This window comes from Alosa pseudoharengus, unplaced genomic scaffold (genome assembly GCF_046254945.1).
Source record: "Alosa pseudoharengus isolate Yale_2024_CS ecotype anadromous, Long Island Sound unplaced genomic scaffold, YU_APseudo_1.1 YU_APseudo_1.1_scf_20, whole genome shotgun sequence".
Classification (NCBI taxonomy): domain Eukaryota; kingdom Metazoa; phylum Chordata; class Actinopteri; order Clupeiformes; family Clupeidae; genus Alosa; species Alosa pseudoharengus.
In genome coordinates, this window is record NW_027468664.1 from 26,167,001 (window position 1) to 26,182,480 (window position 15,480).

Genomic DNA, 15,480 nt, shown 5'->3' on the forward strand with positions numbered 1-15,480 from the left:
CACCGGTAGATAGGCTACTTGTCGGCCCAGCTAGCTAGCTCCTATCTGACGAACGAGTAGTGTGACAAAGGTGTTCTTATGGAAACGTTGGTGCTGTTGCGAGTTGTTGCACTGGTTTGAATCCACAGTTTACGTGTTGAATTACACAATAAAACGTGTTTTGCAGTAAGTTGCTGGTTTGTAGAATGTAGCAGCTCGCTCAGTCTCGTTGCGAGCAGTGTTGCCAACTATTTCGAATGAAAAGTAGCTAAAGCCAGCTCCAAAAGTCGCTAAATGTCGCTAGATGACGTCACACGCTAATTTGCATATTAATTACGTCAGCACGTCGTACCCCCAACCCCCCCCCCCCCCAAAAAAAAACGGTGATGGCCCTTTAATTCCCTTTTACTCCTGTTTGCTTTTCTCCTACTCATTTAGGCAACTTAAATATATTTGATTTAATATACTTGTATATTTATTGTACACTTTACTTTCTATAGCCTATCCCATCATCTAGACACTAGCATCAGGTGGCTGAAAAGCTGTCATTTCCAACCTATTCACTGCTGCATCTGCTTTGCACTGCTTGAAGTCTGATTATAATGTGACCATAGGGTAGCCTACACGCAATGTACCCTTACGGCAATGGCTATATTTTGGATATATTTAGGGTACATAATATAGGCTTAAATGTAACTCGGACAGACCGATAAGAATTATTATTTTTTTTAACTCAGCCGACAGTCCTGCATCGACTTGCATTTCTCAACATTGAAGCTAGGCCTACATAGCCTAAACGAATGCTATAGGTTTTTCTAACATGTATGTTTGATTAACTATCTCCTTTGCTTGTGAATGAAGTTGTAGCCTAGGCCAGGTCCCCAACCTTTTATGTACCATGGACCAGTTTGATTCCTATTTTTTTTTTCACGGACTGGGGGGGGGGTTCCATGTTCCATATGTGTTGTGCATGCATTACTTGAAAAGAACTAGCTCCAGTTATGTATGAACAGCGAAGGTAACGATCTCTTGTGAAAAACGTGAACTTTGAACAAAATGAAGAAGTGAAGTCACAGGTAAGCGAGTTTTGACACCCAGTCCTCATCACTAAAATGTGCAGCTAACGGTGACTTTTTTTCTGTAAGAAATCTCTGCAGCGGCTCTTGCAACTCAAACACTCTGGCCAGTGACCTGCTAAAGATGCTTGTTTTTTGTTGTTTTGTTTCAGTTTAGCTAACTTCGTGTGACACTACCGTTCACCAAGAACTGATCAAGTGAAGTGAGCTGACCTGAGGCTGCGCAGCGCTGAAGGCAATACTGTATGTAAAAGTGTTGAAGGCGGGACAGACAGACGTAAGAAAATAGACCTTGCAAAATGCAAACATGCGTGCAATCAAACAAGTGCATATAGGCCTATGCCATGTAAAAAAAGTGACATTATTGCGAATTAAATTTAGTTTAGTTTGCATGCATTTTTTTTTAAAACTCATGTCGTAGGCTACGGCCCGGTTAGGAATGTCCTGCGGCCCGGTCGTGGCCCGGTGGTTGGGGACCGCTGGCCTAGGCTACTTCCTTTGTTCAATTGTTGAACGATGCTGGCAAGCGTGTCCCTGTTTCCCTGTCATCATGGCATTGCTCTCGTCTCGTTGACTCTCTTGTTGTAATTTCACCCGAAGTTGCTGCACCCTCCAATGAGCGTTGTCTGAGCTTAGATCTATAGAACATCTACTTCCTTGTAATAAAATGGGCTGATACTATATAGGCCAGTCATTCCTTCTATAATCATGGGGCAACACTTTGGGCAAATTCGCGATGTAATTCACTAACGAAACAGGCAAGAGAGGGGAGATTTTCTGACGTTTCAACAACGAAACAGAGTTTGCCATCTTTGCGAGAAGATTTTTCTGCAGTTTTCTGCAGTCTTTTCTGCTGCAGTCAGCCTGGGCAAACCAAAGAATAACGCAAAGAGAAAACAAATGTCGCCAGACACACGAAAAAGTCGCCAGATTTGTTGTCAGTCGCTAGATACACTTTTCAGTCGCCAGAGACGGCCAAAAGTCTCTAAATCTAGAGACAAAGTCGTTAAATTGGCAACACTGGTTGCGAATCCCGGCTCGCTCTCTGCTGACTGCCTCCCTCTCGCCGGAGTCGCCGCCAGCAATTTTAAACTGCGTGACGTAACACAAAAAAACATGGCTGACTTGGATGTGGGCTGGGCTTGATGTCAAGCCCCGCCTTCCCGCAGGCTGCAGCGAGATGCTCCTCGCCATTTGGATGGATGATAATGCATGTTTTCCGGAACTTCTTTCAGGAGTAATACAGTGCTATATATCTATCTATCTATCTATCTTTTTGTCTGTCTGTCTGTCTGTCTGGTCTGTCTGTCTGTTAGTCATTGATCATGATCTTTTGATATTTTTGCTCAACCATCAGCTGTCAGAAATTATATTTGAATTGGCCCCTAGGACCGTAGTGTTGATTTTGTCTATCCAAAGTCATTGACAGTGCAGATTAGTCAGACATGTCCCTATACAAAGCTCCCCAGCCACAGGGTAGAACTCACTTGATAACAGCGACCTGATACTGTACCGTAAAGCCACCAATTACCAACCCTTTCATTCGAAAATTCTAAAACAACAATGTTTGTTAATACTTCAAAATAACATTTGATAAATTAACCTTACATTTTTCTAGATTTGAACAAAATCTAGTTTGGTTCTTACCGGGGCTTTAACTGCCTGAAATATCCGATTTTGTTTACCACACTCAGAGTTTAGTGCTGGGCTGCTGCGCGCCTATTTCCAACCTTTCTTACGGCACATCAACGGTTAGACCGAGAATTCTCGTCGCAAATCAAAATTCCACTGGAGCTCCAAGTGGATTTGTACACGCAGCTTTACAACGCTGTTTACAGCTCTTCGAGTCACGGTAAAATGTAATTTTTGGTACATAGCTAATTTAGATACACTTATGGTGTGGGTGCTTGTGTTTCTTTAGGAATCCGCTGTCTTGGTTTGTATAGAAATGAATATTAAGTGACACATACACGTAAGAGGTCGGAAATATGGGACGTTTGGTAATAGGTAACGTTCCTTTATGTTGTACGTCTCCAATTGAAACAAGAACCCAGCAGATGACTACAAGTCAGACGTGTAGTCTCGTAGACTTGACTTTGGGATCCCTCTTGGCACAAAGTGCACACTCACTACTGTAATATACAGTACATGGTTTACAAGCTACTCAAAAGTGCACTTGGGTCTTGCTAATTCACTGTTGATGGTATTTGCCTCCAGTAACAGCTCTGTCGTTACAGTCCAGGAGCCATAATTTATATGCCGGTGCAAAGTGCAAAGTCTATTGTCTCACTAAAGATAATTCAATAACTATGCAAAATCATTTAGCTATTTTAACTATTTTAATAATATGAGCAGATTTCATAGCACAAATATCAGAGCACGCCCCCCCCCCCCAAGTTCGTTTCAGCTGAAGCCCATGTGGGGAGAACACTGATAGCAATCAGAGCCGGCACGAAAGGTAATTTATTTAACCAGGTGTGTGTTCTCCCCGAGGGGATCGATGTGCTGTACCCTAAAGTCGTCGGGGCTTTAAAAATAATAAACGGGCACACAGGAGTTTGTGTGCATCCACTCGTTGACCTTATGCAGGAGATAGGGAGGGGAGGTGTGTGTGTATGTGTGTGTGTGTGGGGGGGGGGGGGTGTAGTGAAACACTCTCAAGGAGATGGTGTGTGCATGTGTGTGTGTGTTCATGTGTATGTGCGTGTCAACGTTTAAATCAAATGTGTCAAAATCTGCCCTATAGGCCTTACTGTAACTTACACTGTGTTGTTCAAATGGGTGTTACAGGTTGAACTAATTTAGGAATGTGCACCCTTCCGTAGACCCTAAATCTGTTTCCAGTTGGCACATTTCAAAACCAATGCAGACACTTTGAAATGAAAATGAATCGGATTATTTGCATATTCTTGATTTTTGTTTGTCCCTGAGTTACCATTAGCTCAATGTCTTCTGTCTGTGCCACCCACCAGAGATGCCGTAGGCACACACATGTTTGTTTATGCAGTTGAAAGGGTCTATAGAAATAATGTATGATCATGTAAAATCATGTATAATGGTGTTACACTTGACCTCCAGGTAGGAATTCCGAGGTAGATATAGGAACAGACAGAGGAAGAGAAAGATGAGGGAGAGAAAGAATGAAAGGAGTAAAAGACTGAGATAGAGATGAGGGAGAGAAAGAATGAAAGAAGTAAAAGACAGATAGAGAGAGAGAGAGATGAGGGTGAGACAGAGAGAAATTAGTAAAGGACTGAGAGAGAGAAATGCTTTGGCAATACTGTACAATGTTATGGTCATGCTAATAAAGCTCCTTTTGAGAGAGAGACATGAGGGAGAGACAAAAAGGAAAGGAGTAAAAGACTGTGAGAGATAAAGAGATGAGAGAGAGTGAGAAAGAGAGAGAGATGAGGGATAGAAAGAACAAAAAGCAAAAAGAGTAAAAGACAGAGTGAATAGTTCATACCTCTGAAAGAACATGTCTACACCCCCCCACACACACACACAAACACACACACACACACCATATGAAATCCAAATGAATAGTTAATAAATCAAACGAAAGAGAGAATCTGTTTTTCTATCATGCCAGATCTACAGTTCACATAAACAAACACAGTGATGAGGATGAGGCTGTGGTTTTAGAAAATTATACACATAGAAGTGTATATCACTTGCACATTCAAGCAGAAACACGTCCCACACACACACACACAGATACACACACAGAAACACGCCCCACAGATACACAGACACAAGTCCCACACAAATAAACAAATTATGGACATGCAGACACACATTTACATGCAGGAATGTCCTGCTGCTGACAAAATGCCTGTAGGGTCAAATTTTCTTACACAAACACACTCATTCAACCCTCCCCCTAACACACACACACACGACCATGATATTACAACAACAGCAAACATACACACTAGAGTGTGATTTGGGCCGCATATCTGAACCCAACCCAAGCCCGATGCAAATGATGCCTCAGTTATTCCCATGCTAGTGTTTAAATGTTCACGTTTGTGGATAGCCTGTCTTTGGCTTGTTAAACAACTGTCAAAATGGAATTCTTAATTGTCTACAGAATTAGAATTCTAGTCTTACCATTGACGAGAAATCTTGAAATAAACCGCAACAGTCATTGAAACTACGGTCCTTCTGTCACTGCAACATCAACGTTAATTGGGGCAACTCAAGGAAATCCTCTCCTCCAATTGAACGAGACAGCCTGGTAGCCTATGTCTTTACCACACAATGCAAATAGGCCTACCCCCACATAGTAGGCCCAGACTACCCTTTATTTTCTTTGGTCTTAAAATCTCCCGATAGGCTGATATAACTGTTTTAACGTCACCCAAGATAGCCTGTCACGGCTACATAAACAAATCTTGCACACAGGAAGAAGGCTGTTACTGTAGGTCCTTTTAGGTAATTTTTTTTTTTTTTTCAAAAAATAAACTTTTGCATCATGTGAAGCAGACCTGTTGGTTACCCAATATAATAAGCGTCCAATGCATATCGCGCCAATGTGTCAGAACCCGAGCTGAACCAGAATATAATTTCTTCTTTTTTTGTCCGAACCTGACCTGTGGGTACCATCGGGTCCCATCAGCTTGCGTCGGATAGCCACACTCTAATACACACACGTACACACACACACACACACACACACACACACACTCATACACAGATACTCATGCACAGACATGCTGTAAACCCTGTTTGGGTGCAGAAGCTGTCCATCTAAGCTCACTAAATAAGTATGTAACCCCTTCTTAACGGGTGTGTGCATATAGGCACTAGTTACAATACATAACACAATGGCGCAAACAGGATCCTGAAGGTCTCAGCGGTGGAATGGTGAGCTGGCTGAGATTCCTGAATACCAGTAGGCTAACAATTAAGTACAATCAAAGAATTAAATAGCGCGGTGCCTCCACTGTAAAAATACTACACTTACCGTATAGCTCGTGTATAGTGTATTCCTACAGAATTTAAATAATCAATGTGGAAATGGTCCAGTAATCTAGTGGTGGATGCATACAAATGAATTGCCAATACACCCAAAAGTATAATGAAATGTAACAATAAAATATTTATTTCATGAAGAGCTTCAATCAGAAATAAAGAGGGTGAACCTAATGTTCACCCTGACTGGATGCAGGAGAAAGTTAACCGAACGTTAACAGTAGCTAATGTCGGCTAGCCTGTTAGCTTACAGAGCTAAACGTTACCAGTGTGAATAAACTTATACAATATGAACAATATACAACAAGTATATAAATCACAATAATGATCACAACAAAATAATAGTAATCATAGAATAATAAAATAACCCAACCCAAGCGCTTGCCGTTGGAGCTCGGTGGTGCACGGTGGCAGCTCTATGAGCTGAAGGCAGGGCAGCAACCGCTACAATGCCAGTCCGAATCGCCGGTCGCTCGTGGCGAAACTCGAGTGTGTGTGTGTCAGTGTAAATGTACTCACGAACAGTTTCACTCCACTCAGCCAACGAGCCGATGACCGTTATCCTGACGGGGACGAGAGGCAAGCAGATGCCTCGAGCTAGCCAAGGTAGCCAGAGACACCAGCAGTCGCAGGGCCGTTGGTCCTCCGGTGGGCTCAGCACCGGCGGTGAAGCAGTCGTCATGGGGAAGGTGTAGCTCCGGTGGGCCCAGCACCGGAGGTACCAGTCGTCCTTCAGAGGGTCGGGTAGCTCCGGTGGGTCCAGCACCGGAGGTATAAACAAGTTCTCTCTGAAGGAAAACTGTAACAAGATCTAGAGTAGCTAGTAGCTAAACAGTAAGCTCTGAGGCAAGTTGAAGTTGAAAACCCGACGAGAGACACGAAGCCGGTCCACACCAAACCGATCACCATAAACGTGACCCACTCGTTCAGTTCACCGTTCGTGGGCCGGGCATAAAAGCACCGTTAAGTCGCCACGAACCAGCACTGACAGGCGGAGCAGATGAAAACAGTGACCTCTCTCTTCTCAGGGCAAACTGGAACTCACGAGCCTTCTCCTCACTGAGGTGATGGAACCCTCACATTACCCGCGATTTCGCGGGCATAAACAAATAACAAATAATGATTGGCTGCTTAAACAATTCAAATAAAAGCAAAACAAACAAAGACATTTGATTGGTTGAGATGTACAGTATTCCATCCCAACATAACCATGACAAACCCAAAGCATTGTGGTCATTGTAGTGACAAAAAATAAACAGTGCAGTAATAAACACTAAACAGATTTTACAGGTGCTTACAAGTATATATATAAGCTACAGCTACAACAAGTGTGTGAATGTGAAATGTATAATCAAGTCCAGATATACGTGATAAAGAGAGAGAGAGAGAGAGAGAGAGAGAGAAAGAGAGACAGACAGGGAGAGAGAGAGTGAGAGAGTCACAGGGAATGTAACCAGTTGGGACCAGTTTCGGGTGTGTGTGTGTGTGTGTGTTTATTGCAAACACACACTCATTTCATCATGTGTCACCAGCGACAGTCAGGTTCCTGGATGGGCTTTGAGCGGATGACTCGGCCCCCTGTGTGTGTGTGTGTGTTTATGACAAACACATACTCATTTCGTCATGTGTCACAAGCGACAGTCATGTTCCTGGATGGGCTTTGGGGCGGATGACTTGGCCCCCTGTGTGTGTATGTGTGTGTGTGTGTGTGTGTGTGTGTGTGTTGTCGGCATCATGATACTCCCAGGCTATCCATGTACCTTAAGTGGGGTGACAGAGGCATATGAAATCATCACTGCATGACAGGTGTGAAGAGCCGCCCTGGCATCACCAACATGAGGGTGTGTGAATTATTCAGCAAAATGGGTGAGAGCAGAGGAGAGAGAAAGAGAAGAGAGGAGGAGAAGAGGAGAAGAGAGGAGAGAAGAGAAGAAGAGAGGAGGAGAAGAGGAGAATAGAGGAGGAGAAGAGAGGAGAGAGGAGGAGAGAGGAGAGAAGAGAAGAAGAGAGGAGGAAAAGAGGACAGAGGAGGAGAAGAGGAGAGAGGAGAGAATAGACAAAGAGAGGAGGAAAAGAGGATAGAGGAGGAGAAGAGAGGAGAGAAGAGGAGAAAAGAGAGAAGAGAAGAGAGCAGAGAGGAAAAGAAAGGAGAGAGGAAGAGGAAAAGAGAGGAGAGGAGAGAGTAAAAGAGGAGAAAGGAGAAGAAGAGTAGAACGTGGAAAAGGGAGGAGAGAGCTGGAGAAGAGAGAGAGGAGGAAAGGAGAAGAGAGAGAGGAAGAAAGGAGAAGAGAGAGGAGGAAAGGAGAGGAGAGCAGTGGTGAGGGAAGAAGAAAGGGGTGGAGAAGAGGGGAGGAGAGGATTCCTGAACCTGAGAGAAGAGAGGAGTAGAGAAGAGAAGAATAGAGAAGAGAATGGAAGAGAAGAGCAGAGCAGAGAAGAGAATGGAAGAGAAGAGAAGAATAGACAAGAGAAGAGAAGAGACGTCATCCACAATCTGGATCTCCGCTGGACCCATTCAAAGACGTAAACAGCAATACTCATGAATAAATAACATTCAACCTTCTACCATTCCACAAATAAGGCTGAACATGAAGATTATTTATCTCATACCTTTTTGCCTTCATTCAATCACTCTGCTACCTCTAGTGGCAGATTTACAGTAAAGCCAAAGATAAAGCAGTCTTGTGATGACTTTGTCCTACATTGGTTGAGGTGCAGGCTGCTTAGAAGTTTCTAGATAAGGGGTGTGTTTTTGGACTGCTGTGTGTTTGTGGTTTTATAGAACTGTCACAGCAAGGACTGTGATGAGCTAGTAGTTAGTCAGACATGGCATCCATCGCTTGAGAAAGTTTTGATGAGCGAGAAGTCCACGACCATGGCAGCCTTGACAGGGACATCAAGGAGGTGGTCATCCCCCAGCCCCCACCCCCACACCCCCTCACTACCAGTGCAACACTCACCTCCACCATCACAGGCTATCGTACCCCCACCATCACTGATATCGCTTTGAAGCACAAAACAGCACTTGCCCACAGAAGACCCCTCCCCCTCCACACGAGCAGCCCCTGTGCCTCTCTGCCGACAGTGTGAAGAGGACACTTGCTGCTATCAACACCCGTAAGGCAACAGGCCCAGACAACATCCCAGGTCGTGCGCTGAAGGACTGCGCTGAGGAGCTTAAGGATGTCTTCACAGACATCTTTAACACTTCCCTGAATCAAGCCATCGTCCCATCATGTTTCAAAGCTGCCACCATCATACCTGTGCCGAAGAAAACTGCTCCATCCAGCTTCAATGACTACCGCCCCGTGGCACTGACACCCATCATCATGAAGTGCTTTGACACTTTCACACATCAAATCCATTCTCCCCCCCACCCTGGACCCCTTCCAGTTACCGAGTTGGCATACCGAGCCAAACGGTCCACAGAGGATGCAATCTGCTCTGCCCTCCACCCAGCCCTCACCCACCTGGAAAAGAGAGACTCATATGTGAGATTGCTGTTTATAGACTTCAGTTCTGCATTCAACACCATAATACCACAACAACTCATCTGCAAACTTGACAAACTGGGACTCAGTACCTACCTCTGCAACTGGCTACTGGACTTCCTCTGTCAGAGGCCTCAAGTAGTACGTGTTGGCAACAATATCTCAAGCAGCATCACACTGAGCACGGGGGCCACCCAAGGCTGCGTGCTCGGTCCGCTGCTCTTCACCCTGCTTACGCATGACTGCACTGCAACCTACAGCAACAATCACATAGTGAAATTTGCTGACGACACAACTCTGGTGGGTCTCATCACCAAGGGCGACGAGACTCAATACAGGTTGGAGGTCGACCTTCTGACCACATGGTGCAGGGACAACAACCTCCTGCTGAACGTCAGCAAGACCAAGGAGATTGTTGTTGACTTCAGGAGAGGTCACACCCAACACCTGCCACTGACCATCGACGCTGCTGTGGTGGAGAGAGTGAGCAGCACCAAATTCCTGGGGGTGCACATCAGTGAAGACCTCTCCTGGACCACCAACACTGCATCACTGGCGAAGAAAGCTCAGCGCCGCCTCTACTTCCTGCGGAAACTCAGGCGAGCAAGTTCTCCACCAGCCATCATGACCACATTCTACTGAGGCACCATTGAGAGCATCCTCTCCAGCTGTATCGATGTGTGGGGCGGAAGCTGCACTGAATACAACAGGAAAGCCCTGCAGCGCATAGTGAACACAGCTGGAAGGATTATTGGTGCTTCACTCCCCTCCCTGAAAGACATTTACACCACCCACCTCACCCGCAAGGCGACCACAATTGTGAGTGATGCAAGTCACCCCGCTCACAATTTGTTTAATCTACTGCCCTCTGGGAAGAGGTACAGAAGCCTGCGCTCCCGCACCACCAGACTCACCAACAGCTTCATACACCAGGCTGTTAGGATGCTGAACTCTCTCCCCCGTCTCCCCCCTCCACCCTCAGCTACATAACATCCTGGGCTTTGGACCCACAATGGTTGCCTTGCACTACTCCCCGAGCGCCGCCGTTGTAGCAAGCAGCTCACTGCGCCGGGATTAGTGTGTGCTTCACCTCACTGTGTGTTCAGTGTGTGCTGTTTGTGTTTCACTAATTCACCGATTGGGTTAAATGCAGAGACCAAATTTCCCTCACGGGATCAAAAAAATATATATACTTACTTATATACTTATATACTTGCACTACTCCACTTGTACACTTGCACACTTTTGCACACTTTGCAACTTGTTGTTGTTGTCCTGTTGTCCTGAAAACACAACACACTTCTGCTGCTCTTACATAACTTGCACCACTATGCCACTTGCTTACTTAGGTCCAACAGAACTACCTCAGCCATTTACTGGCCTGACTTTTGCACTATTATATTGACTGTCTATGCACAATTGCACAATTTCAACCCAATTTTGCTGCTCTTATTTCTTCATTGTATGTGCCTTCTTATTTACTTCTTATTGTTTACTTGAATGTTATGTTGGTCTGTGGACTTAATTGGTAAAATATGTCTCCACCGTGGGATAGTGAGAAACGTAATTTCAATCTCTTTGTATGTCTTGGCATGTGAAGAAATTGACAATAAAGCAGACTTTGACTTTGACAATGAGGTGACAACGACTTCAGTCAACACTCATCAGACACACAGATCCCAGATGCACCCCCCCCCCCCATCATCACAGCAGATCAAGTAAGAGATCAACTAAAGAAACTTCGCCCCAAGAAGGCAGCCGGGCCTGACAGACTGTCCAAGACTACTCAAGGCCTGTGCTGCTGAACTGGGGGAGCCACTGAAGCACATCTTCAACTTGAGTCTACGTCTCGGACAAGTTCCAACACTGTGGAAGACATCATGTCTCACCCCGTTCCTAAGAAGCCACACCCCAGTGAGCTTAATGACTACAGGCCTGTCGCTCTAACATCACATGTGATGAAGACAATGGAGTGACTGGTCTTAGGTATGCTAAGACCCCAGGTACGCCATGCACTAGACCCGTTATAGTTTGCATACCAGGAGAAAGTGGGCGTGGACGATGCCATCACTTATCTTCTACACAGGACACATTCTTACCTAGACAAGGGGAAAAGTGCATGTTCTTTGATTTCTCAAGTGCTTTTAACACCATCCAACCCCTCAGACTCGGAGACAAGCTCTTGCAGATGGGTGTGGACGCTCACCTGGTAACCTGAATTACAGATTACCTGACCGAGCGACCACAGTTCGTCAGACTGAAGAACCGTCTCTCTGACACTGTGATCAGCAGCACCGGAGCGCCACAGGGAACTGTGCTCTCCCCAGTACTGTTCACCCTGTACACATCTGACTTCTGCTACAACACCGAGTCATGCCACATGCAGAAGTTTTCTGACGATACTGCAATTGTGGGGTGTATCAGGGACGAGCAAGAGGAGGAGTCCAGGAGCCTGGTGGAGGACTTTGTGCAATGGTGCAAACTCAATCACCTTCAACTCAACACTTCAAAGACCAAGGAGATGGTGGTGGATTTCCGCAGGTCTAAGCCCGCTCTGCTACCAGTCTCCATTGATGGGGTCAATGTGGAGGTGGTAAGCACCTACAAGTATCTGGGTCTCCACCTGGACAATAAACTGGACTGGTCAGCCAACACTGATGCACTCTACAAGAAAGGTCAGAGCAGGCTGTACTTCCAGAGGAGGCTGCGGTCCTTCAAGCTCCTCAGGATGTTCTACCAGTCTGTTGTTGCCAGTGTCCTCTTCTATGCAGTGGTATGCTGGGGAGGAAGCACAAAGAAGAAGTATGCTGAGCGACTTGACAGGCTGGTAAGGAAAGCTGGCTCTGTAGTGGGAGCTGATCTGGAGTGCATCACTTCAATATCTGACAAAAGAACCCTGAATAAACTAATCAACATTTTGGACAATGTGGGCCAGATGTACGTACATTTGCGAACGTAGCGTTATCAGCGTCATGGACAAACCGCAGATTGCGAACGCTGTCAGACCCAAGTTTCCGTCGTATTTATCAAACTAGTGTAAACTGCGCCTTTCTCTGCCTTTCTCCACCCATAAACGCAATTTACGAACGTCCACAATTGGCAGAGCCTATACAAGCGCAGTTGAGTTGAAGTTAACTGATGACAACATTAAAAAGAATCAAACGTTTAGCGATCATGAAATTATACCATACATGATAAGATGTCAACAAGCAGGGAGATAATGAAGATCAGTAGTTTTACTCAAAGTACTTGTGCACGTACTAGGCACGTACACGTGTGTAGGCTATGGAAAATTGGTCAAATCTAGCAAGTAGGAAAGTTTAAGTGAATGACGTGAAAGTGAAAGTAAGACATTCAAAAGGCCAACGAAAGTTAAGGTTGCTTTTGATAGTACAAATAGGCTACTTACAAAACTGGTGCTCTAAATAGCGATTCTGTTGTCTTTGAAAGGTTCTCTTATTGACGCATTGAACTGCAATTTGGATTAACACCTGCTTTAACAAGGTGGAAGTATTTAGGCGCAGAATAGACGTGCGCTTTCAGGAGCAGTCTTTGTACATACCGCCAGGGCCGCGTTTGTGCATTGGGCAAAGGGGCTTCTGCCCCGGGCCCTGGCCACTAGGGGGCCCCGGCGCGGGACATTTAAAAAAGAAAACAAGTGTCTTATCGTCACCTGTCTTTCCCCTTATCAATGCATGCTATCCCAGACAACAATGGCTTCGCATGAGACAATTAGGAAATATGAAAGCGGAGCTCGAAAAAAGAAAAAGCGGCAGCCAGACGTTCTCAGTAAGGCGCGCCAAAACCACGGCCTTACCCAAGTACGCACTGTGCGTATCATCAGGCTACTCGAGAGAGAATTGCCCCTATGTGTGTGTGTGTTCACACCAAATAGGCCTAGGCTACCATAACTTCCCAACTCTGCACAGTATTCCATTAACTGCATAACAGTAGGCTATTTACAATTTTCTGTAAAGTAAGTTTGTAAACACGTTATCAAAATCAACTTAATGCAGAACTAGTATGCACGCGCGCACCTTTTGTTTGAGCAGGAGAGCCTACGTACGCATGCTACAGAAGTTGTTGGCTAGCTTGTTGTTTTCTATTACTATCTATGCTGGTTATCAGCACACAATGTTATAAGCTAATTCATTAACTCGAGACTCATCATGGATATAACATGTTTTTAAACAACGAAAACAGAAAGGATGGAGACAGTAAAGCGAGAGGAGTTATTTCAAATGGGCAAGCCGCAAGCACAAGGTAGGCAAGATTATGCTTGTCAAAATGGCTAGCATTACCGCTGATTAAAGCCATACGTGAACGTAGCCTTCGCTAGAACAAAACTAAAGGTAGCTTTAGCCTTTATAGGGCTATACAAAGTTGTCCAAATAAATAGGTCGTTGTTAGGCGTTGTTGTTGTAAAGATATTGCATGTGGATGTCATTAGCCTACTATGTAGACTACTTTTTAACTGACCAATGCAGGAACCTAACCAGGACAAATATTATCAAAGCGTTGAAAGTTAGGTGGGTGTGTGCGTACCATCGCATTCATTCCTGCAGGCGCCTTGTCCACATTTTTCAAAATGAGGATCAAAATAGTGATAAGTCCACGTCCACCCCTGTCCCTGACAACGTTACCGTTATCGGCTCCAACACCCCCCTTGTTTGTATTTGATGTGGCTGGGCTGTGTGTGTGCGCTAGACTGCGTGTTTCAATGTATTTGACGTCGTGGCTGGCTAGAGCTGTGTGTTAACAATGTATCATGATGTGGCTGTGTGCGTACGCGCCAAACTCTAGGCTGCAATGTTTCATGAGTTCAGAGTTCGGGAGTTGCACATTCTAGGCTGACCTGGGTACCACTGGCAGTTTTTTTCAAGCCTTAGTTTAAGTAATTAATTGATGGTAATAATATAATATTTCATGGTTGATTTTTGTGCATTGCCCCATGTTTGTAGGCTAGGCCTACTTGTTTTTTGTATGTTGGTACAATTGTATGTTGGTTAACAGTTCCACAATATAAATGCAAATTTCATTTTTACATTATCTGTCATAATTTAATTGCCTCTCTCTCTCTCTGTCTTACGTATATTGATAATAATAATAATAGCCGGGCCCCAGATGACCTTAACCTGGCCCTGCATACCGCGGAATACATAATTAAGCGCTCTTTACGCTTCCCCTCCCATCTTTTTACGCTAAACTTCCACTTTCCTCTGGATCCTCCCATAAATGCATATGCATGACACGAAAAAACGCAATTAGCCTCGACAGGCAGTTTGCGCTTTTACATCATTGCGGCCTGTTTGTACATACCTCGCAATGATTTTACACGCACGTTGCGATACAAATATGCCTGAAGTGGGCGCAAACGCGTTAGTTCATCTGGCCCTGAGTGTCATCCACTCCACAGCACTATTGTTAAGCAGAAGAGCCTGATCAGCTGGAGACTTTGCTCACTGCCTTGCACAACAGACAGACTGAGGAAGTCATTTGTCCCCAGGGCCATTGAACTGTTCAATGCTTCACTTAAGGGAAGAGGAGAGATAGTCTGTCTGCCTCTTCACCCTCTCCATGTTTGGGTAGTCTCTGTCCACTAGCCACTTTTTACCACTGACTTACTGCCTCACTGTTTGCGTGCTATATTAGCACATATGCATAACCCCTCCCTCCATCCCACAGCCGGATTGTGGCCACACTTATACCTTTTCTTAATATAGTTCACTGATTCTTGAGATAAGGGACAAAAGTACTTTTGAAAAGTGACAAACAAAAAATCGATACTACATTAATTTGAATTGGATATCATCATAAACATAGATCTCATCTATCATGCCTGAAAAGGAACAGGTTTTTTATTAACCACTTTTTATAAAAATGGACATTTACTGACTTAGTAACTTGTCATTTGTCAACTCCATCTGACACATGAAAATATGTTTTTGTGTGTGTTT